General features: G+C 44.5%; 1 pseudogene; it reads left to right on the top strand.

Annotated features, from left to right (window-relative positions):
• Positions 1 to 14,787: 14,787 nt before the first annotated feature.
• Positions 14,788 to 15,392, top strand: LOC118619117 (annotated as a pseudogene).
• The last annotated feature ends 10,015 nt before the right edge of the window (positions 15,393 to 25,407 follow it).

Here is a 25,407-nt window from a genome sequence, read left to right as displayed (position 1 = left end):
TGTGGTGAAGGCAGAAGGGTGGGAGCAGAGAGGAGGGGGCCAATGAGGGGAAAAGGGGGACATCTGTAATACTTTCAACAATAAAGATAAATGTAAGTCCCGCAGTGTGGCTCAGTGGTTGAGCATCAACCCATGCACCAAGAGGTCGCCAGTTTGATTCCCGGTCAGGGCATATGCCCAGGTTGTGGGCCCGATACCCAGTGGGGGGCTTGCAGGAGGCAGCCAGTTGTTGTTCTCTCTCATCAATGTTTCTATCCCTCTCACGTCCTCTCTCTCTAAAATCAATAAAGGAAAAAAAATTATTTTTAAAAGATAAATTTAAAAGAAAAAAGATCTCTTATAACATGATGCCCTGTCTATAAAGTTCACCAACAACTAAAATAAAAAACACTATTGGGGGGAGGATTGGGAGGAGCATGTCAATGTGGGGAAAAGGAGAAACATTTGTAACAAAAATAAATGAATGAAAAATGAAAAAAAAAGAAAAGAAAACACCATTTTGGCCTCTACAAATACATGGTTGTGGTAGCATCACCCAAGCTCAGCAACACCTCTGGCTCCTCATTTTTCCTAAGTACACACCTCCCTGAAACTAGGGAAAGACGAGGTCAATGAAATGTCACCGAAGTACTCAGTGTTACTGTGGGGCAGGAACGTCTAAGAACTGGTACTGAGTTCTTATTTTCCTCCCCTGCTGAAGCAAGCCCCAGATCTTAGTGTTGAATAGCAGCATCGTAAGACAACCCACTGCACCCTGTCCAGCCTGTGTCTGCAGTAGGCAGAGGCCGCCGACCTGCACTGGTCATGTAGCAGGAGTGAGAAATAAACCTGTTTTGGGCTGAGCCACTGAGATTAGTGGTTATTTGTTACTGTAGCATCTAAGTAATTTATCCTGCCTGATGTAGTAATAAAATTTTATTTTAAAAGGCAAGAGAATAATAAACACAAAATTCAGTAATTACCTTTGAGGGGGAGTTACAGGATATCGTAAGGGAGGAGCAAAAGATGGATGAAAATATTGTTAAGGCTCTAGATCTTGCACTGAATTCTGAATTCTGACATATTCACCATGTCATTATAAACAAAAAATATATCATTGTAAACAAATTACATAATTAATTAAAGTGGCCCTATAGGGACCAAAAATTAGAGTGTGTTATTAAGTAGGGCTCATGATTTACCCAGTTTTGTGTAACTGAAGTCCATTTAAAAAGAAAAAAAAAAACAAGAAAAGGGAGTGTTGTTCTGATATGAGCTGGAAACCCAGCCTCTGTACCTGCCCAAGAGGTACTGCTATCTCACCTTGCAGGCAAGGGACACACACAAAAGTGTGTAGGGGAGGGCAGGGCATGAGCTCAAAAGTGTGGGGTTTGTTTTTTATTTATTTTATTTTAATTAATTAATTAATTAATTAATTTTTATTACAGATGTTTCTCCTTTTCCCCCCACTGATTCCCTCTCCCTCTCCCCGCCCTGTCCACAGCTTTGTTGTCCATGTCCATTGTTCATGCATACATGCATATAAGTTCTGTGGTTTATCTCTCCCCCACCATCCCCTCTTCTGGGGATTGTCAGTCTGTACCACTCTGGGACTACCCCATTCCTCAGACTGTTATGTTCATTATATTCCACAAATAAGTGAGATCATATGAAACTTGTCTTTCTCTGTTTGGCTTGTTCCGCTTAGGATAATACTTTCCAGGTCCCTCCATGTTGTCTCGAAGGATAAGAGATCTTTCTTTCTTACAACTGCATAGTACTCCATTGTGTATATGTACCACCGCTTTTTTATCCATTCGTCTACTGACAGACATTTGGGCTGTTTCCAGATCTTAGCTATTGTAAATAGTGATGCTACAAACATGGGGGTACATATATTCTTTCTGATTGGTGTTTCAGGCTTCTTAGGGTATATTCCTAGAAGTGGGATCACTGGGTCAAATGGCAGTTCAATTTCTAATTTTTTGAGGTAACACCATATTGTTTTCCATAGTGGCTGCACCAGTCTGCATTCCCGCCAACAGTATACTAGAGTCCCCTTTTCTCCACACCCTCGCCAACACTTGTTTGATGATTTGTTGATGGCGGCCATTCTGACAGGTGTGAGGTGATACCTCATTGTTGTTTTAATTTGCATCTCTCTGATGATTAGTGATGTTGAGCATTTCTTCATATGTTTCTTAGCCATCTGTATGTCCTGTTTGGAGAGGTGTTGTTTGTTTTTTAATTATCTGAGATCCAGGGCCTGAGATTCCATTCCCAACAGCCCCTCCTCCAGCCACTCCCCAAAAACTGTCACTGGAGCCAGTGGGTTGGGGAGGCAGAACACAGGACATCACAGCACCTTTGTTCTTGGCAGTTTGTCAATCTTGCTCCCAAAGCCTCGTTTCAGTAAATTTGCATGAGGTGTTTCATCCCAGTAACCTCCTCTCCTTTGCCCCCAACCCACAGGAACTGCAGGCCCCTGGACTATATTTACCTAATCCCCCTTTGATGATGTCATTATTTACCAGGAAGAATTCTGCTTTTTCTGTACCCAGGGCATCATGAGTCTTACATTACTTTTTTGTACCTCAACCTTGATGCTAAAAATCATTGCATTCAATGAAAAACCATTGGGGAGTTTTAAGGAAGAGAGTCTTGGTGGGATTTGCAACTTGAAAGCTTCTCTGGTTACCAGTGAGGGACAAGGGTGGGGAGGCAGGGGGACCACTAAGGCAACAAATTATGGCATCCAAACTGAGATGGGGGAAGAGGAGAGGTTTAGGAAGCCCCTTGGCAGACCAAGAGCCACTTGGAAAATGGAATCAAGAGCCTGGCAATGAGTCAGAGGGGCAAAGCCTGAGTCTACAGTCTCTGGGGAAGAAACAGGAACAGGTCTGCCACACCATCCCAGGCACCAAAGCTCACAGGTAAGGCTTCCATCATCCCTGCCAACACTGCTCAGGGAGCTCAGGGTCGAGTGTGGAGGAGAGGAATGTTAGGGGAAATGGCTGCAAGTGGCCTCTGAAGGAGCCTGGGCCCAGAGGAGGGGGTGAGGAGGGGAATAGCCATTTATCTTTGGACTTTTAAAACTATTTGCAGCCCTGGCCGGTTTGGCTCAGCTGTTAGAGCGTCGGCCCTCAGACTGAAGAATTATGGGTTCAATTTCCAGTCAAGCGCATGTACCTGGGTTGCAGGTTCAATCCTCAGCTCTGATTGGGGTCATGTGGGAGGCAACCAATCAAGGTGTCTTTCTTACATCGATGTTTCTCTTTCTCTCTCCCTCCCTCTCTTCCACTCTATCTAAAACTCAATAGAAAAATAGAAAAATATTGGGATTAATAACAACAACAACCAAAAATAAACCTGTTTGCATATATCAATTTGACTCCAAATTTTCAATAATAACAACAAAAAAGCACATTAGAGTCAGAGTGCCTCAGTCGTGTCTTCTTACACACAGTGAACTTCAGGGAGTTGATATGAAAATTGTGCACTGAGATGGGTATGTAAGTGTAAGTTTTTTCTGAAAAGGGATCTAAAAGTTATTGAATTCTCAAAGCCTGTGACCAGGTAATAATGAACATTTATATAATGCTACACTTCAGGCTTTTCACTCATTTAATTATATCATATATACTCATTTAATCCTCACAACAACCCTATAAGAGATATTCTATTGTCCTCCCCACTTTACAGATGTAGGGACTGAAGCACAGGGAGATTGAGTAAGTGGCTGACACTCACTCATTTAGTGAGATTAGAGTCCCCAGAGTGTCAACTACTAACCTGGACCTGGTCTGGTCCAATACTGAATTTTCCCAAAGAGATAAGTGAGCCCCTTTCCTCCCCCCTGCCACCAGCACCAAAGGCTACATTCCAGATTTTGTAGGCAGACGGTGCTGGTCAGTGGACCTCCGTGCGCCCAGCCCTTCTGATGCCTCTCACCTCAGGAGTAATAGGAAATGTGCCCCCTCACTGTCTTTCCTACCCAGGGCAGAGAAGGTGGTTTTGTGCCAGGGACATCTCAGAAGCAATCATAAGAGAGGGAAGCCTTCCCACCCACCAGCACTCAACTTCCTCAAAAACCAGGCCAGCAGGAGACCTTTAGGGAACTGTGGCAGAGGCAGGGCTGGGCTGCCTCAGGAGGAAGTGAGGGCATGTGAGCAGAGGCTGGATCCCCAGTCACCTGAGAGGGACCTGGACCAACAGTCATGCCCAGGTTTCAGATCTCCCTCTGCAGGACTCCAGCCTGGTGACACTTACACGACATCACAATAGGGTGTGCAAAGAAGTCTTGCCAGCTCTAGACATTGATTTCATGGAGGCCCAGAGAGGGACAAAGGCTTGTTCAAGGTGCCACAGCATCTTGAGCTGCACTAGGGGAAGGGGAAGCCCCAAGGCCTGAATGCAGGGGGAGAGAGACGAATTTGGAGGAGGGGCTGGTACTTTGAGCAGAAGGATCAGGGGGGCTTCCTGGAGGACAGAGGAATCTTCAAGGGAGGGAGGGTTTGAACAGGCTGAGAACAAGGATGTGTTCAGACAAAGCAGGAGATGGCTGGAGTCAGGCATCCTGATGGAGGATCTTGGAGGGGACTTTGGGCCAGAGTCCAGAGAGCTGGCATGTCCTGCTGAGCAGAAAGACACCCCCTGTGGACTCCCTTAGCCCACCTGGGACAGAAGCCTTTCCTGGTGCCCCATCTCAGCCTGACATGGGTAATTTCTCAGTTATCCTTACAATATGGAAGTAGGGGGAGACAGGTCTGGGAATCCCCCACCCACCCTCAGAATGGGGCCCTCAAGTCAACTCTGTCTCCCCCACAATCTTCTCAAGATAGGCTCATGTCCCTCATCAGCCCCACCCCACACAGCAAGTCCTACCAAGTAGAACCCACACAGGAGGGGTTGCCCTAGCTGCCCCCAAGCCAGACTTTCCCAGTGCACAGAGCAAGAGCAGAGTGGACTTTTTGGACACTTTTGACAGTCCAATATGGAGTCACTGTCAGTCATGGCAGTTGTGTCAAGTGCTATGTCAAGATAGGTAATGGGTGTAACTGGAACACCCTTAGGAGGGGTCCAGAATGCCCCAAACCAAAGTCTGGACAGTTGGATAAGGATTCCATTTAGATACCAATATGAGTGGGACCTCTACTTCTTCTGGACTATAAGCACGCAGAGCTCCAACCACCCAATGCTTAAGCTTGGCTGTACCATGTGTCACGCTCAGAACCCTACCAGACTTTCACTGCACCGGATTCATGCCCTCACTGTAGCCAGCTAGCTTGAGACTGACACTCACCTCTTTAACCTTTGGACACTGCCAGTGACTGGGACTTCATGTAAGCTCCCTCTGTGTGTGTGTACCCTACGTGTGACTCTATTGGCTTTGGGGAGGTCTCCCTAATAAATAAACCTGGCATTGTGAAAAGACACAAATTTGTGTGAGTGACTCCTTTGGGGGAGGTTCCCTCGCTCACAGCAATTGGGGTGACTCCATATTGGATTGTCAAAAGTCTCCAAAAAGTCCACTTAGGTTCTAGCGTCAGCCCAGAAGCAGGCTATTGTTAGCAGGCTCTCCAAAGCAGCATACTGGTTTAGAAATGCCAGTGTGGTTGGTCCCAACACTTTTCTCAGCTTTTAGCTCTTGCAAGGAGTAATTCTCACACCCAGCATTCTCCGATTACCAGGGTGACCTGAGCAGCTGCCTCAAGTCTCCTCATCTACTGAGACCACTGGCAGTGACATGAGAGGAAACCATGAGCAGCCCCCCCCCCACCTCTCTACAGCCCTGTCACCTCATTCTTCTAGAGAGCCAGGGGTCAGAGGGTAAGGTAGATGGTGAACTTCCTTGACTTGATTTGCATAATGTACCTGGTGCTTCATGGGTTGTGAGGAACATTCTGGAAACTCCACCTACCTCAGTCCATAGCAGAAGTTAACATCCATGAGAGGGGTGGGTCAAGTATAGGTCACTTCAGTGAACTCTATTGAGAAGAGCTGCACACTCCCGTTGACGGGTCAGAAACACAAATGCTTTCAGGGGGTTCAGCAGGCACCAGGAGTACAATGATCTGTTTTGCATGTAAATTCCACAGAGGGATATATGTATGCAGCATGTTAATAGGGCTTTTAGTTTTATAGAGAACTTTAAAATTCAAAAATCTGTTGTGGAATCTCCCAGATTTTAAATGTTGGCAAGCAGGTCAGATTTTTTTTTATCCTCACCTGAGGACCTTTTTTTTTGCATTTATCTTCAGATAGAGCAGGAGGGAGAGAAGGGGGAAGATAAAGAAGCATCGATGTGGGAGAGACACATCGAGTGGCTGCCACCCACACAATCCCAACCAGGGCCGGGGACAAACTGCAACCAAGGTACGTGCCCTTAGCGGGAACCGAACCCGGGACTCTCTGGTCCACGAGCAGACGCTCTAACCACTGAGCCAAACTGGCCTGGACCAGGTCAGATTTTAAAAGAATTTGTGTAGTTTCAACAAAACACATCCAGAAACCATGCTTGATCTAGGAGATGGGAACGAGTGCTAACAATGGGTCGTCCCAGCCTTCCAGTGCCTGCTCTGCCACATTTCAAGATGTGCTGCCATGGGAAGGCCCTCTAGGGACAGGGGGAGCTGGCCTTAAGACCCCAGATCCCGCCCTGGTCGGTTTGGCTCAGCAGTTAGAGTGTCGGTTTGCGGACCAGAGAATCCCGGTTCGGTTCCCGCTAAGGGCACGTACCTCGGTTGCAGTTTGTCCCCGGCCCTGGTTGGAATTGTGTGGGTGGCAGCCAGTCAATGTGTCTCTCTCACATCGATGCTTCTCTCTCTTCCCCCCTTCTCTCCCTCCTGCTCTATCTGAAGATAAATGCAAAAATGTCCTCGGATAAGGATTAAAAAAAAAAACCCAGATCCCAGAGGACAGGGCACTACGCTTTAGGGCCCATCCAGCACTTTCCAAACAGTGGTCCAGGGAAACTAGTTGCTAGAGCTATTCGTAGATGTCCTTATTCGCAAACTCTCTGGGAGTCTCTGGGTTAAATAAAGCAAAATAGATTTCTTTACCAGAGGACTTGTCTCAGCCTTTAACATGTAACAAAATGTCTTGTGAATTTCCAGGAGGTGGAACATATGCAGTGCTTCTGTTATAACTCAGTGCCATTGACCCAAACTCCCAGAGGCCTTCACGACAACCAAAGGGGTTGTCAGTTTACTCATTTACTGAAGAACATTCTTCACTAACTAATCCCTAAGTAATCGCTAACCCTGGGGTAATAACTAACCCTTGAGTAATCTTGGGCAGCGCCAGAGATAATCTATTGAAAACATCTTGACCTTTGAGATGTCTGGGAAACTGAGTAACAGGTAATTAACTAACTGCTAAATTCCGCTTCTGTAACATGCTTGCTTACACGTAGCAACCCCCTTACAAAATCCTATAAAAAGGAGCCATTTTAGCTCTCCGGGGCCGCAGTTATTCCTGTGTGGGACATACTGCAGGTGCCTGCGGACTTAGCTTAATAAACTCCTTTTGTTAAACCCCATCTCGGCATCTGAGTTTGGTCAATCTCCTGGGTTACAACACTTCTCCAAAGAGTTCCATATGAAACCCATTTTCAGGGCATATCCATTAACTCTGAAGAGACATTACTACTGTTCCACTTAATGTGGTTCTGGAAGTGTGGCTCACCACGCTAACCTACCCATTCCACAGGCTCAACATCTCAGGGTGGCTAGAGCACAAGAATTGGGGCAGGAGAGGGGTGAAAGAGAGGCAGGGACTGGCAGGTGCTGGTCAAGATCATGGCTTCATTCAGAGAGCAGTGGGAGCTATTGAAGGGTTTTAGGCCAGAAGGGACATGAGAGCAAAGAGCTCATTGCGTGGAGAGCAGACTGAAGGAGAGCAACCAGGCCAGTTAGGGAAGCTGGTACAGAGTGGACGGGAGGTGAAAGGAATTGTCAAGACTAGGTGGCTAGAAGGCTGTGGGGGTGCCGGGAAGTGAGGAGGTAAGAATGAGACCAGGCAATGGGCTAGATGGGAAGAGCCCAGACGGAGGCTTTGAGTCCCTGGGGGAAGGGAGGGTCATGAGACCAGGCTGGGGATTAGTCCCCTCCATGTTCCCTGCCCCACTAACCATCTTGTCAGGGAGCTGGGCTCAGGTAAACTTTAGCCACCTGGGGTTCCCATGGCAACTGTGGAGCAATGTAGTGGAGTACCTGGGCAAGCAGGAAGAGAAAAGGCTGGTTGAAGAGGGAGCTGCTGGCCTGATCAGTGCACTGTAGGCCCAAGGTGCTCAGAACCTGGCCACCCCTTCTCCCAGTGGCAAAGGGATGGCTAGAAGAGAGACAGCCAAGGCTTCTTCCCCCCAGGCTCCTGCTCTCAGAGCCAGGTTATGAAGGTGGTCCAAGGAACCCCAATTTCACTCTGGATCGAAGCCTGTGTCCATCGTCTTTTAGCAGCCCTTGTCACTACCTCTGAGAGAAAAGGTGGAGGCAATTCTCGTGACTATCTCTCCTGCTTCCCCCACAACCATAAGGCTAATTTTAGCCCTGACATCAGGAGGCAGTCAGGGAAGCTGGGTTGGATAAGGCTGTGTATCTGTCCAGCTCTGAATGCAGTTGGGGAGCCCAACAGGAGAGCCAGAGGGCTGTTTGTCCTACCCCCAGACAAACAGAGCAGCTCAGCCAAATGGGCCCTCTGACACTGCCACAACCACCCACCTTCCTCTGGGCCTTTCTGCTCTCACTGGGACTCCCCTCCCTGCTCAGTATCCACCCTCCTTGGGACCCCACTTCCTGCCAAACAAGAAGCAAACCCTTGCCTAGGCAGAGTGGCTCAGTTGGTTGAGCATTGTCTTGTGCACCACAGTGTTGCTGGTTTGATTCCTGGTCAGGAAACATACCTGGGTTGTGAGTTCAGTCCCCGATCAGGGCATATACAGAAGGCAACTAATAGATATTTCTTCCTCACATCTTTCTCTCTCTCTCTCTCTCTCTCTCTCTCTCTCTCTCTCTCTCCCTCCCCCCCCCCCCCCCCCCCCCCGCCCCAAGCATGTCCTCGGGTGAAGATTTAAACAAATAAAAAAGAAAGAAAAAGAAACAAACCCTTAGCCAGACATTTGCCCTCCAGAAGCCAGCCCTGCCCCCCTTTTGATTAACTTCCGCCACTCTGGGCTCTCTCACCAACCAACTTAGGTGGGTTAGTACTCAGCTCCTCCTCCCCTGTACAGAGCCACTATTCCTGATGTACAATCTATGACTACACAGAGGGGATATTTCCAGCAACTCAGAACCACATGCTAAAATCCTACCTCAAGGCTTAGATCAAATATCAGCCCCTCCATGAAACACTCCTAACCCCTCAGTCAGAGCTAAATTCTCTCTCCTCTGTGCATCCCAAGCTTCTGATATTCTTGTATTGTCCATGTATGGACACACTGTCACCCACATGGGACTCTAACTTGAGAGCAGGAACTCAGTCTTGTTCATCTGTTTCCCCCTAAGCCCAGCATGGTGTTTGGTATACAGTGGGCATTGCTGGGGGCTAGGTGGAGGGGATAGGGTGAGTACAGTTTCTCAGCCACTAATGGCCCCCAGCCCCAATTCCCACCCTGCTTTAAAAAAGACAACCCTGAGGGAAGAGAGTTCTAGTCAAGATGGTGAAGTAGATAAACACCATGCTTGCCTCCTCCCATGACCACAGCAAAATTATAACTAAATTATAGAACAAGCAACCTGGATAATCATCTGAAGACTAGCTGAACAGAGAAGTCTTATTACTAAGGATGTAAAGAAGAAGCTACCTCAAGACTGCTAGGAGGGGCAGAGATGCAAAGCAGGCTGGTCCAACCACGTGTGGCAGTTGAGAATCAAAGGGATATCTCATCTATGGAGGCCACCCTTGAGGAGTGAAAGGTCCCAGCCCCACACTGGGATCCCCAGCCTGCAGCACCAGTGCCAGGAAGAGGAGACCCCACAACATGTGGCTGTGAAAATCAGCAGGGACTCTGTCCATCCTGGTGAGACACAGGGCAACTGGAGTCCTAAGCATCCTCTTAAAGGGCTTGCACACAGACTCACTCATTCACAGGCACTCACCCTGGGCTCTGGCAGAGGGATAGCAGTTTGGAGGTGCCAGAGACACACAGGAAGAAACTGAGTTCTGCAGCTTCAGGGTAGGGATGGAAGGAAAACTGCCAGGTCCCTGTGTTGAGCCTTCCTCCTGCACAGCCAGGAGGTAAGCACCATCTTTGCTGCGTTGTACCCTACCCCCAAACTGCCATATCTGAATCTACATCAGCCTGGTGAACACCATTTGCACCACCCTGGTGACTCCCTGAGACCCCGCTTCTCCCACTCTGTGTACCACCCAAGGCGCTTTCTGTGTCTGAGACTTATAGGCAGCTGGCAGGCCAAGGCAGGTCTCAGGGGCCCTGTACTGGTAGCAGTTGACCTTGGTTCACAGCAGAGTGGCTTCTCCCACATGCCTCCTGCCCAGCACAGGCAGGTACCAACCTCAGATAGCTTTGTAGCTCCTACCAGGAAGCACCAGGCCAGTCACAGGCAGTGGCTGACCATGGCCTGCACCGGAGCCCCTCCCAAGAGGCTCCAGGATCAACACACACAGTGGCCAGCTTTGGAGCACAACAGAGCACCACCTGATTGGCTCCACAAGCAGCAAACCCAAAGGGTGGTCTCAGTAGGCACCAGAGCCCACTGGGGCAAATTTTTCTCCATTGGGTCAGCCCACGCATGTCAGCTCATATACACTGTGGTCATGGCCGATACTCATAGCCATTCAGCCTGAGGGTCAAACTCACCCACTGATGTGCCAACAGCAATCAAAGCTCAATTACAACAGGAGAGCACATACAATGCACACAAAGTATACTCCTGGAGCACCTGGCTCAGGTCATCATGGAAACTGCACCACTGGACCCCTCAAGACACCTACTAGATTAGGCCACTCTGCCAAGACTGGAAGACATAACAGCTCTGCCTAATATATAGAAGCAAACACAGAGAGGCAGCCAAGATGAGGAGACAAACATATCCCAAATGAAAGAACAGGAAAAATCTCCAGAAACATAACTAAATGAAATGGAGGCAAGCAATCTATCAGATACAGAGTTCAAAACACTGGTTCTAAGGATGCTCAAGGAACTTAGTGAGGACTTTAACAAAGAGATAGTAAGCATTAACAGGACATAGAAATAATATTTTTTTTAAAATAAGAAAATTTCAGTCAAGATGGCAGTGTAGGTAAATGCCATACTTGGAACCTCCCACAACCATATCAAAATTACAACTGAACTACAAAACAACCATCATTCAGAACCACCTGAACACCTGAATTCTAGCTGAACAGAAGTCCTACAACTAAGGATATAAAGAGGCAGCCACAACGAGACTGACAGAAGGGGTGGAGATTTAGAATGGGCTGGTCTAACACCCACGTGTGGCAGATAAAAATCAAGAGGGATATCTCAGCTAAATCAAGAGGGATATCTCAGCTGTGAAGGTCTCTCCTAGAAGTGAGGGGTCCCGGCCCCATACCAAGACTCAAGCCCAGGGTTCCAGTGCCAGAAAAGAAGTCCCTGTAACTTCTGGCTGTAAAAACCAGTGGGGATTGTGACTGAATGAGATGGAGGGCAGCTAGAGTCCCAGCATTCCTCTTAAAAGGCCCATGTACAAACTTACTCGGACTCAATTGCTCCAAGATCCAGCACTGGGGCAGCAGCTCAGAAGGCACCAGGAACATACAAGGAGGAACTGAGTTGTCTGGCATTGAGGTGAGAGCTGGAGGGGCAGCTTTCCCCCAAACAGAAGTGCTGGCAGAGGTCATTGTTCCTTTTCTGTTTTTTTTAATCCTAACCCGAGGATACGTTTTCTATTTATCTTCAGATAGAGAGAGAGAAACAACAAAGTGAGAGGGACACATCGACTGGCTACCTTCATACAACCCCGACCAGGGCCGGGAATAAACCGCAACCAAAGTACATGCCCTTGACCTGAATCGAACCCACGACTCATTTTGGTCTGTGGGCTGATGCTCTAACCACTGAGCCAAACCAGCCAGGGCCATTGTTCCTTTTCAAAGCCCACCTCCCACAGAGCCAGCAAGCAGGTACGATATCTCATTCTCCATCAATCTGGCTAACCCTGTTTGTCCCGCACTGGTCATTCCCTAAGACTCTGCCCCACCCAACTTACAGGCCCACCCAAGCCAGCCATTTCCAGTGGTTTTTCCATAAAATCTCTCAAACAAGGAGCATCTGGACTTTGTGTACCCTGTACCTCTTGCATAGTGACCCCAGGCCTGGCACTAGTGGCAGCTGGCCTTGGTTCATAGCTTGGCCTCTCCTGAGCACCTCCAAGCCCAGCATAGGTAGCAGCCATCTGCAGATCAGTCTGTAGCTCATGCCAGGTGGTCCCAGGCAGGGCATAGGTTGTGGCTGACCTTACATCTCCCAGGAGGCCCCAGAGCTGGCCCTGTGGTCAACTTCAGACCACGTCAGATTACAACCCTACCACCTCCACAAGTGACACTCTCAAGGGGCAGGCTCGGCAAGCACCAAAGCCCACTGAAATGTGGAGACAAAGAAACAGGTCACAAATGAAATAACAGGACACATATCCAGAAAAAGAACTAAATGAAATGGAGACAAATTTCAAAACAATGGTTATAAGGATGTTCAAGGTACTTAACGTGAACTTCAAGGAACTTAGTAAGAACTTCAATAGCATGAAAAGGACATAGAAACCACAAAAAAGATTCAGACAAAAATGAAGGATACTGCCTGGTTGGTGTGGCTCAGTGGTTGAGTGTCGACCCATGCACCAAGAGGTTGCCTGTTTGATTCCCGGTCTGGATTGTGGGCCAAATCCCCAGTAGGGGGCATGCAGGAGGCAGCCAAGTGAGTTCTCTCTTCTCTCTCTCTCTCTCTCTCTCTCTCTCTCTCTCTCTCTCTCCTCCCTTCCTTTCTCTCTAAAATCAATAAAGAAAAAAAATTTAAAAGAAATGAAGGATACATTAACCAAAATGAAGAATAAATTACAGGGAATCAGCAGTAGAGTAGATGAAGCAGAGAATCTAATCAGCGATTTGGAATATAGAAGAAAATACCCAATCAGAATAGCAAAAAAGAAAAAAAGAATCCAAAAAAATGAGGATAGTGTAAGGAGCCTCTGGGACAATTTCAAGAGTACTAACATTGGCATCATGGGGGTGCTGCAAGGAGAAGAGGGAGAGCAAAAAACTGAAAACCTATTTGAAAAAATAAAAGACACATACACACAGACTGAGAGTAAAGAGATGAAAAAAAATATTTCAGACAATTGAAAATGAAAAAAAAAAAAAAAGCTGGGATAGCAATATTTATAGCAGACAAAATAGACTTTAAAACAAAGGCTGTAATAAAAAACAAAGAAGAAAATTTTATAATGATAAAGGGATCAATCAAACAAGAGGGTATAACCCTTGTAAACATGTATGTACCCAACATAGGAGCACCTAAATATATGGAGCAAATATTGATGAACATAGAGGGAGAGATTGAAAGTAATACAGTTATAGTAGGGGATTTTAATACCTCCATTGTCATCAATGCATAGATCTTGAAGACAGAAAAATCAACAAGAAAACTGTGGCTTTATATGATACATTATACCAGAGGGATTTAACGGATATTTATTTATTTATTTATTTATTTATTTAATTTTAATCCTCACCTGAGGATACTTTTCCATCTATCTTCAGATAGAGTGGGAGGGAAAGAGAGAGAGAGAAACATCAATGTGAGGGAGACACATTGATTGGTTGTCTCCCACAAGATCCCAAGCAGGGCTGGGGACCAACTGCAACCAAAGCATGCTCCCCTGGCTGGAATCAAACCTGCAACTCTTTGGTCCGCAGGCTGATACTCTTACCGCTGAGCCAAACCGACCATAGTTTAATGGATATTTTTAAAACATTTTACCCCAAAGCAGCAGAATATACATTATTTTCAAGTGCACATGAAACATTTTACAGTATAGACCACATGTTAAGCCACAAAACAAGTCTTAATAAATTTAAGAATATTTAAATCAACAAGCATCTTCTTTAACCACAATAGTATGAAACTAGAAACCAATTATAAGAAAAAAAACTTAAGAACACACAAACACATGGAGGCTAAATAATGTGGTTTTGTTTGTTTGTTTGTTTGTTTATTTGTTTTTGGTACGTGCCCCTAGCGGGAACCGAACCTGGGACTCTCTGGTCCACAGGCCAACGCTCCAACCGCTGAGCCAAACTGGCCAGGGCAAGGCTAAATAATGTTTTTAAATAATGAATGGATTAACAATGAGACCAAGGATAAAATAAAAAGAAAATAAAAACACAATGACCCAAAATCTATGGGACACAGCAAAAGCAGTCCTAAGAGGAAAATTCATAGCAATACAGGCCTGCCTCAAGAAATAAGAAAAATTTGGTTATTGCTTTTGTTTGGGGGTTTTGTTGTTGTTTTCAATTTTTTAAATGTTTTTGTTGATTTTGGGGAGAGAGAGATAGAAACATCAGTGTGAGAGAGAAACACCGATCACTGTCTCCCACATGCCCCCCTCCCACTGGGGATTGAGCCCACAACCTGGGCATGTGCCCTGACTGGGAATCAAACCAGGACCTCTCAGTCCATGGGATGATGCTCAATCCACTGAGCCACACCAGCTGGGCTGTTGTTACTTTTTAAATCAGTGGCAGAAAGCTGCTGCAGAGCCTTATGATCACTGTCTGCAGTGAGCACACACCATGTCTGTGGGCCTAGACATGGTATGGCAGCTCTCCCAGGAGCAATGCATCACCCTGCATTAGGGCACTAAAATTATGGCATCATTTGGCATTGACAGCATTTTATATCAGCATGACATGTATCCTTCTGAAACCTTTACTGGAGTGCAGAAATATGGACTCACTTTGCTTGTAACTACTGACTCTGAACTCATGAAATACCTAAATAATGTGGTGGGACAATTAAAAGATTGGTTAGACAAGTATTTGGTTCAGAAAGTGGTGATAGTTATCTGAAATATTTAAAGTGATGAGGTCCTTGGAAGATGGCAATTGGATATTGAGTATGACGAGACTGCCAGAAATGACAGTACACTCAGAGAAAAGTCTCTGAAATTTATCCAAGATGAAAACTGTTCAGTGATCAGACAGATCACAGCTACAGTAACATTTCTGCCACATTTGGAAATTTCTTGTTCATTTGATCTACTGATTTATACAAACATATGGTTGTACCTGAAAAGTTGGAAGAATCAAGACCACTGTTCATTAACAGTTCTTAGCAAGTCCATCTGTGTTTCTTCACTACTACAACCCACAAAGTGAACAGCATGGTGGCCTATGGACTCCCTGGCCATGATTGAAGATGAAACAAGAACAATAATGGAATTCTCAAATGTGTGTTTCCTGAAACTAAATCAACTATAGTTCATGTTCTATTTCATTGGTTAATTTTTAAATGGGGAAAACAACTTTACTGAACTGTGCATAACTGTACCATTTTTGGTACCTGTTTGGCTTTCTATAGGGTTGACATAATTCTTTGCACACTATACAAAAAAGAACTATCAGACTACATGAGCACTGTAATGTCAATTCCTTTGAAGGTGGAAATTGTAGATGGAAAAATTATTGCTATAAAGCTAAATGCCTTCCTAAATCAGAATTTTGGTCAAGTAGCTTGATTCAGAATATAGGCAAATATGAAATACAGCAAAAGAAGTCTGAAGGACTTTCGGTCAAGATGGCAGCATAGGTAAACGCGGTATTGTGTCCTCCCACAACCACATCAAAGTTACAACTAAACTACAGAACAATCATCATTCAAAACCACCTGAAATCAAGCTGAATGGAGAGCCTACAACTATAAAATTAAAGAAGCAGCGACATCAAGACTGGTACGAGGGGCAGAGGCAGATAAGCTGGTCCCACACCGATGTGTGGCGGATAAAAATCAGGAGGGTACCTTGGCTGGGAAGGTCCTCTCTGAGGACTGAGAGGTCCCGATCCAAAACCAGGTGCCCCATTCAGGGTTCCAGTGCCAGGAAGAGAAGTCTCCATAACTTCTGGCTGGAAAACCAGCGGGAACTGAGGCTCAGGGAGGCTGATGCAACAAGAACCCTGGGCAGCTCCTTAAAGGGCCCACACACAAACTTATCGGACTCACTCCCTCTAAACTTGGAGGGGAGGCAGCTCCAGGGGTGCCAGAGACATACAGGGAAGAACTGAGCTATTTGGCTTTGGAGAGAGGGCTGGAGAGGGGGCTTTCTCCAGGACAAACGTGCTGTCAGAGGCCTTTGTTCCTTTGGTGAGCCCTTTCCTAGGGCAGCAGGCAAACACCCTGATGATTCTCTGAGGCCCCATCCCACCCAGCTTTCAGGCCCACCCAAGCTGTTGCCAGTTGCTTAACCATAGGATTGGACTGTCTTGGATCCTGCTTCAGGTTTTCCTAAATACATTTTTTTAATTAATTTTATTTTTGTTACAGATATGTCTACTTTTTCGCCCACTGAATCCCCCTCTCCCCCTCCCTCCCCACCCTGTCCATAGCTTTGTTGTCCATGTCCATTGTTCATGCATACATGCATATAAGTTCTGTGGTTTATCTCTCCCCCACCACCCCCTCTTCTGAGGATTGTCAGTCTGTACCCCACTTCCACATCTCTGGGACTACCCCATTCTTCAGACTGTTATGTTCATTATATTCCATAAATAAGTGAGATCATATGAAACTTGTCTTTCTCTGTTTGGCTTGTTTCGCTAAGAATAGTACTTTCCAGGTCCCTCCATGTTGTCTTGAAGGATAAGAGATCTTTCTTTCTTACAACTGCATAGTACTCCATTGTGTATATGTACCACTGCTGTTTTATCCTTTCATCTACTGATGAACATTTGGGTTGTTTTCAGATCTCAGCTATTGTAAATAGTGCTGCTACAAACATGGGGGTACATATATTCTTTCTGATTGGTGTTTCAGGCTTCGTAGGGTATATTCCTAGAAGTGGGATCACTGGGTCAAATGGAAGTTCAATTTCTAATTTTTTGAGGTAACACCATATTGTTTTCCATAGTGGCTGCACCAGTCTGCATTCCCACCAGCAGTGTACTAGAGTCCCCTTTTCTCCACACCCTTGCCAACACTTGTTTGATGATTTGTTGATGGCGGCCATTCTGACAGGTGTGAGGTGATACCTCATTGTTGTTTTAATTTGCATCTCTCTGATGATTAGTGATGATGAGCATTTCTTCATATGTTTCTTAGCCCTTTGTATGTCCTGTTTGGAGAGGTGTCTATTTAGTTCCTCTGCCCGTTTATTAATTGGGTTCTTTGTCTTCATTTTGTTCAGCTGTATGAGGACTCTATATATATTAGAAATTAACCCCTTATGTGATGTATCATTGGTAATTATGCTCTTCCATAGAGTGGGTTGCCTTTCCATTTTGGTGGCTGTTTCTTTAGCTGTGCAGAAGCTTTTGGGTGTAATGTAGTCCCATGTGTTCATTTTCTCCTTTGTTTCTGTTGCCTTAGGTGATGTGTCAGTGAAAATTCTGCTGCGTATGATGTTTGAAATTTTGTTGCTGACATTTTCTTCTAGGATTTTTATGGATTCATGAGTCACATATAAGTCTTTTATTTTGCCCTGGCCGATTTGGCTCAGCGGTTAGAGCATCGGCCTGTGGTCCAGAGAGACCCAGGTTTGGTTCCTGCTAAGGGCATGTACCTTGGTTGCAGTTAGTCCCCGGCCCTGGTTGGTTGTGCGGGTGGCAGCCACTCGATGTGTCCCTTTCACGTCGATGTTTCTCTCTCTCTCTCTTTCTCTCTCTCCCTCCCACTCTATCTGAACAAAAAATGGAAAAATGTCCTCGGGTGAGGATAAAAATAAAATAAAATAAGTCTTTTATTTTGAGTTTATTCTTGTGTATGGTGTAAGTTGATGGTCTAGTTTCATTTTTATTTTTTATTTTTTTGCATGTAGCTGTTTACTTTTCCCAACACCATTTATTAAAAGGGCTGTCCTTACTCCACTGTATGCTCTTGCCCCCTTTGTCAAATATTAATTGAGCATATTGCCTTGGGTCCATTTCTGGGTTCTCTGTTCTGTTCCACTGGTCTATATGCCTGTTCTTGTGCCAGTACCAGGCTGTTTTTATTACAGTGGCTTTGTAGTACAACCTGAAATCTGGTAATGTAATCCCTCTTACTTTGTTCTTCTTTTTCAAGATTGCTGTGGCTATTCAAGAATTTTTTTGGTTCCATATGAACTTTTGAAGTATTTGTTCTAGTTCTGTGAAGTATGTCGTTGGTATTTTGATGGGGATTGCATTAAATCTATAGATTGCTTTGGGTACTATGGACATTTTAATGATGTTAATTCTTCCAATCCATGAACAGGGTATGTGCTTCCACTTTTTTATATCTTGCTCTATTTCTTTTTTCAATGACCTGTAGTTTTCAGTGAATAGGTCCTTTATTACTTTGGTTAAGTTTATTCCTAGGTATCTTAATATTTTTACTGCGATGGTAACTGGGATTGGTTTTTTTTTAGTTTCTCTTTCTGTGACTTCATAATTGGTGTATAAGAATGCCATCGATTTCTTGATGATAATTTTATATCCTGCTACATTGCCAAATTCATTTATTAAGTCTAGTAAATTTTTGATGTAGTCTTTGGGGTTTTCTACATATAGTATCATGTCATCTGTGAATAATGACAGTTTTACTTCCTCCTTTCCAATTTGGATCCCTTTTATTTCTTCTTCCTGTCTCATTGCTGTGACTAAGACTTCCAGTACCATGTTAAATAAGAGTGCCAAAAGTAGACAGCCTTGTCTTGTTCCTGTTCTTAAGAGAAATGCTTTTAATTTTTGCCCATTGAGGATGATGTTGGCTGTAGATATTTCATATATGGCCTTTATTATGTTGAGATATGGTCCCTCCATTCCCAGATTGCTGAGCATTTTTATCAGAAATGGATGCTGGATTTTGTCAAATGCTTTTTCCTTGTCTATTGATGTGATCACATGATTTTTATCTTTCATTTTGTTTATGTGGTGTATCACATTTATTGATTTGCAAATATTGTACCAGCCTTGCATCCCTAGGGTGAATCTCACTTGGTAAATATTTTTTTGATGTATTGCTGGATTCAATTTGCTAGTATTTTGTTCAAGATTTTGGCATCTATGTTCATCAGGGATATTGGTCAGTAGTTTTCTTTCTTTGTAGTGTCTTTTTTTTTTTTTTTTTCCTGTATGAAAGGCAACATCATTTTTTATTTATTTGTTTTGTTTTTAAATCTTTATTGTTGAATGTATTACAGATGTTTCTCATTTTCCCCCCATAGTCCCCCTCCTCCCCACTCCTGCGCCCCCCCCCCCCCCCGCGCCTTTTCCCACACTATAGTCTGTGTCCATTGGTTATGCATATAAGTTCTTTGGTTTATTCCCACCCCCCAACACTTTCCCTTTGAGGTTTGTCATGCTAGCAATGAATTTGTACTTCTTAATCCCTTCTCCTTTTTCACCCATTCCCCCAACCCCCTCCCATCTGGCAATCAACAAAATGTTCTTTGTATCTATGAAAATGTTTCTATTCTGATTGTTCATTCTGTCTGTAGATTCCATTGTTGATAAATATGTATTCATTGCCATTTTGTTTGTTCATATATTTTATCTTTTTCTTCAAAAAGACCCTTCATCATTTCATACAATAACGGTTTGGTGGTAATGAACTCTTTTAACTTTTTCTTGTCTGGGAAACTCTTTATATGGACATCGATTCTAAATGACAGCTTTGCAGGATAGAGTAATCTTGGTTGTAGGTTCTTGCTTTTCATCACTCTGAATATTTCTTGCCACTCCCTTCTGGCCTGCGGAGTTTCTTTTGAGAAATCAGCTGACAGCCTTATGGGAACTCCCTTGTAGGTAACTAGCTGCCTTTCTCTTGCTGCTTTTAAGATTCTTTATGTGTCTTGAACCTTTTGCATGTTGATGATGATGTGCCTTGGTGTGGGCCTCTTGGGGTTCATCTTGTTTGGGACTCTCTGTGCTTCCTGGATTTGTATGTCTGTTTCCTTCACCAAGTTAGGGAAGTTTTTAACATTATTGTTTCAAACTGATTTTCAATTTCTTGTTCTCTCTCTTCTCCTTCTGGCACCCCCAAGATGCGAATGTTGGCAGCTTGAAGTTGTCCCAGAGGCTCCTTACACTATCCTCATTTTTTTTGGATTCTTTTTCCTTTTTGCTGTTCTGATTGGGCATTTTATGCTACCTTATATTCCAAATCAATGGTTTGTTTCTTGGATTTACGTACTCTACTATAGAATCTGTGTAAATTATTCTTTATTTCAGTTAGTGCCTCCTTCATTTCTGATTGTGCATCCATCATTTCTGACTGGTCCTTTTTTATGCTCTTGAGGCCCTCACTAAGTTCACTGAGGTTTTCACTAAGTTCATTGAGCATCCTTATAAGCAGTATTTTGAACTCAGCATCGGTTGGGTCGCTTATCTCCATTTTGCTTAGTTCTCCTCCTGGGATTTTGTTCTGTTCTTTCATTTGGGACCTGTTTCTTTGTCTCCTCATTTAGGCTGCTTTCTGTGCTTGTTTCTGTGTATTAATTAATGAGCAGTATGGGGCTAGCTGAGACCAGATGCTGCTTGTTTGAAAGAATTTAGGAAAGCCTGAAAGCAGAATCCAAGACAGGCCAATCCTATGGTTAAGCAACTGGCAACAGCTTGGGTGGGGCGGGGCCTCAGGGAATTACCAGGGCGGGGCTACCAGTGTGAGCCAGGTTGCTGGAGTCCCAGATATGGCGACTGTCTGCCGCCCCAGGGAAGGTCTCACCAAAGGAACAAAGGCCTCTGACAGCATGTCTGTCCTGGAGAAAGCCCGCTCTCCAGCCCTTGCTCCTGTGCCAAACAGCTCAGTTCTTCCCTGTATGTCTCTGGCACCCCTGGAGCTGCCTCCCCTCCAAGTTTAGAGGGAGTGAGTCCGACAAGTCCATGTGCGGGTCCTTTAAGGAGCTGCCTGAGGCTCCAGCTGAGTCAGCTTCCCTGAGCCTCAGTTCCCACAGGTTTTTCCAGCCAGATGTATGAGGACTTCTCTTCCTGGCACTGGAACCCTGAGCGGGGCACCCTGGTGTGGGACGAAGACCCTTCAGTACTCAGGGAGAAGCTTACCAGCTGAGGTGTCCTCCTGATTTTTATCCACCACACAAGGGTGTGGGACCAGCCCGTCGCGCCTCTGCCCCTGGCGCCTCTGCCCCTGGCGCCTCTGCCCCTCCTACCAGTCTCGATGTGGCTGCTGCTTTAATTCCATAGTTGTAGGACTTCCATTCAGCTTGAGTTTGGCATTTTGAATGATGGTTGCTCTGTAGTTTAGTTGTAACTTTGATGTGGTTGTGGGAGGACGCAATACCGCGTTTACATTCACCAACATCTTGACCGGAAGTCTCCTCTTTGTAGTGTCTTTTACTGGTTTTGGAATTGGAATTATGCTGGCCTCATAAAACGAGTTTGGAAGTCTTCCTTTCTCTTAAATTTTTTGAAACAGTTTAAGGAGAATGGGTATTAGTTCTTCTTTGAGTGTTCGGTAAAATTCCCTTGTGAAGCCGTCCAGGCCTGGGTTTTTGTTTGCTGGGAGAGTTTTGATTACACTGTTGTAACCCAGGAGATCGACCAAACTCAGACGCTGAGATGGGGTTTAATAAAAGGAGTTTATTGAGCTAAGTCCGCAGGCACCTGCAGTATGTCCCACACAGGAGTAACTGCGGCCCCGGAGAGCTAAAATGGCTCCTTTTTATAGGATTTTGTAAGGGGGTTGCTACGTGTAAGCAAGCATGTTACAGAAGCGGAATTTAGCAGTTAGTTAATTACCTGTTACTCAGTTTCCCAGACATCTCAAAGGTCAAGATGTTTTCAATAGATTATCCCTGGTGCCGCCCAGGATTACTCAAGGGTTAGTTATTACCCCAGGGTTAGCGATTACTTAGGGATTAGTTAGTGAAGAATGTTCTTCAGTAAAAGAGTAAACTGACAACCCCTTTGGTTGTGAAGGCCTCTGGGAGTTTAGGTCAATGGCACTGAGTTTTCACAACACCTTCAATTTCTTTTGTTGTTATTGGTCTGTTTAAGTTTTCTCTCTCTTCCCGGTTCAGTTTTGGGAGACTATGTGTTTCTAGAAATTGGTACATTTTGCTTAGATTGTCAAATTTGTTGCTGTATAATTGTTCATAATATTTGTTAACAATCCATAGTATTTCTGTGGTGTCAGTTATTATTTGTCCTCTTTCATTTCTGATTTTGTGTATTTGGGTTCTCTCTCTTTGTTTCCTGGTGAGTCTAACTAAGGGCCCATCAATCTTGTTATTTTTCAAAGAACCAGCTGTTTGTTTCATTGATCCTTTGAATTGTTTATTTGATTTCCATGTCATTTATTTCTGCTCTGATCTTTACTATTTCCTTCCTTCTACTTGCTCTGGGGTTTTCTTTTTGTTTTCTTTCTAGTTCTTTAAGTTGTGAGGTTAGATAGACTCTCAGAAATTGTTCTTGCTTCTTGAGGTAGGCCTGTAGTGCTATGAACTTCTTCTCAAAACTGCTTTCACTGCATTCCATAGATTTTGTGTTGTTGTGTGTTCATTTTCATTGGTTTCCAGGAAGTTTTTAATTTCTTCCTTGATCTCCATGGTATTGTTCAGTAACATGCTATTTAACCTCCATGTTTTCAAATGTCTTTGCATGTTCTTGTTGCAATTGATTTCTATTTCATGCCATTGTGATCTGAGAAAATGCTTGATATGATTTTAATGTTCTTGAACTTGTAGAGAATTAGTTTGTGCCCTAACATGTGGTCAATCTTTGAGACTTTCCCATGTGCACTTAAGAAGAATGTTAATTCTGTAGTTTTGGGGTGTAATTCTCTGTAGATATGTATTAAATTCATTTGATCTAACACTTCATTTAGAGTCTGTTTCCTTCCTAATTTTTTTGTCTAGAAGATCTATCCAGTTATGTCAGTGGGGTATTGAAGTCCTCTGCTATGATTTTATTGCTGTTGATGTCTCCTTTAAAGTCCTCCAGAAGATTTTTAATATATGTTGGTGCTCCTATATTGGGTGCTTATATGTTTACCAAGGTTATATCTTTCTGTTGGATAGATCCTTTCAATATTATGTAGTGGCCTTCTTTGTCTCTAGTTATGGCCTTCATTTTCAAATCTATTTTATCAGATATGAGTATTGCTACCCCAGCTTTTTTTCCCTTTCCGTTTGCTTGAAAGATTTTTTCCCATCCCTTCACTTTCAACCAATGTGAGTCTTTTGTTATGAGGTGGATCTCTTGTGAACAACATATATGTGAGTCATGCTTTCTTATCCAGTCAGCTACTCTGTGTCTTTTTATCAGAGCATTGAAACCATTCACATTTAAGGTGATAATTGATATGTACTTATTTATTGCCATTTTTGTTTATTGTGGTTCTATTTTTCTTCCTATTTCTTCTTCTAATTACAGCAGTCCGTTTAGCATATCTTGCAGTGCTGGTTTGGTGTTAATATATTCCCGTAGCCTTTTTTTGTCTGGGAAGCTCTTTATTTGACCTTCTAGCCTTGCTGGATATAGTAGTCTTGGATTCAGATCCTTGTTTTTCATGACCTTGATTACTTCATGCCATTCCCTTCTGGCCTGTAGTGTTTCTATGGAGAAGTCAGCTGAGAGCCTCATGGGATTTCCTTTGTAGGTAACCTGTTGCTTATCTCTTGCTGCCTTTAGGATTCTCTCTTTGTCATTAATTTTTGGTATTTTAATTATTATGTGTCTTGGTGTGGGCCTGTTTGGGTTCTTCTTGCTTTGGGCTCTCTGTGCTTCTTGAACTTGAATGCCTTCTTCCTTCACCAAGTTAGGAAAGTTTTCTGTCACTATTTCTTCAAATATATTCTCTAACCCTTGCCCATTTTCTTCCTCTTCGGGGATTCTTATGATGCAAATGTTATTATGTTTCCAGTTATCTCGCAGTTCTCTTAAGCTGTCTTCCTGTTTTTTAATTGTTGTTTTCTTTTGGTTTACTGATTGGTTGCTTTTTTCTACCCTGTCCTCTAATTCACTGATCTGGTCCTGAGCTTCCTCTACTCTGCTGGTTAGTCCTTCAAATGTATTCTTAATTCTGCTATATCATTCTTCATTTTCACTGGGTTGGTTTTCAATGTTTCTATATCTTTATTTATGATGCTGATGTGCTTACTGATGCTGTTGAGCTTCCTCAGGATCATGGCTCTAAACTCTATCTCTGATAATTTTCTTAGCTGCATTTCACTTATCTCATCTTCAGTGGAGTTCTCTTGGTCTTTCATCTTTGATTTGTTTCTATGTTTCACCATTTTTGCTATCTCAGTGGGTTTTAGAGCCTGCCAATTTTTCCCTGTGGAAGTTGGTGTTCTGCTGTTTGTGGCTCCCTCTACTGGGTTTGGATGAGCCTGGGTGGGCCCACGTTAAACACTACTGTCAATTTGTAAGCCCAGGAAAGATTCAGTTATCCTCTAGCTTTTTCCTGGTGGCTAGTTGTCTCAGTTACTCAGTGCCTTGGAATGTAGCCCTGGTGTTCCTCTTGTGCCTCCACAGATCCTACCAGTGTCCCTGGTTACATGATTCTGTCCTGCTTCTTTTCTGTTGCTTTTTCTGAGGATTTGTCTTTATTTTAGTTGTAATTCTTGTTTGGTCCTGGAAGATCATCTGCATAGCTTCTATTCACTTCGCCTCCATGTTCACATCCTCCAAGCCTATCTTGTGTGCAGCTGGGTCGCACAGGTCTTTCTGGTGCCTCCGCACCCTGTGGTTCCTGCGGTTAACTGGATCGCACAGTCCATTTTGGGACCCGGCTCTATGCCTATGTTAGGGACTGCTGGGTCACACAGGCCTCTCTGGTGCTTCAGCCCCCTGCAGGTCCCACTGGTAACTAGATCAGACAGTCCCTGCTGGGTCACTCAGGCCTCTCTGGTGCCTTGCACCCTGCAGTTCCCACAGGCTGGCAGCTGGATCACACCAGTCTCTCGGGCTCTGGCTTCCCACTGCTCTTATGGGCTATTGAACTGCACAAGCCTCTGTGGAGCCCCAGGTCCCACTGCTGGCACCTGGGGAGTGCTGCTGCCCCATGGGGCTCAACTCCTGCTCAACTTTTGCTGTAGTTTTGGAGAGTGGGTCTCAGCTGCTTGTCTGTATTTCTGTTGCCTGGGGATAGGTATCTGCTCCCCAGCCTCTGTTGCTGAGGGTATATCTCGACTCTGATTGGGCTGCTACTATCAGCCCAAGGATGGTGCTGGGCTCCCAGCTGTCTGCAGCTTCCATGACCAGCACCTTGGGAGCTCCACTTCTGTGCACCAGTCTGTA

This window comes from Molossus molossus, unplaced genomic scaffold (assembly GCF_014108415.1).
Source record: "Molossus molossus isolate mMolMol1 unplaced genomic scaffold, mMolMol1.p scaffold_m16_p_1, whole genome shotgun sequence".
In the NCBI taxonomy this organism is placed as follows: Eukaryota; Metazoa; Chordata; class Mammalia; order Chiroptera; family Molossidae; genus Molossus; species Molossus molossus.
This window is presented reverse-complemented; position numbering and strand designations above follow the sequence as displayed.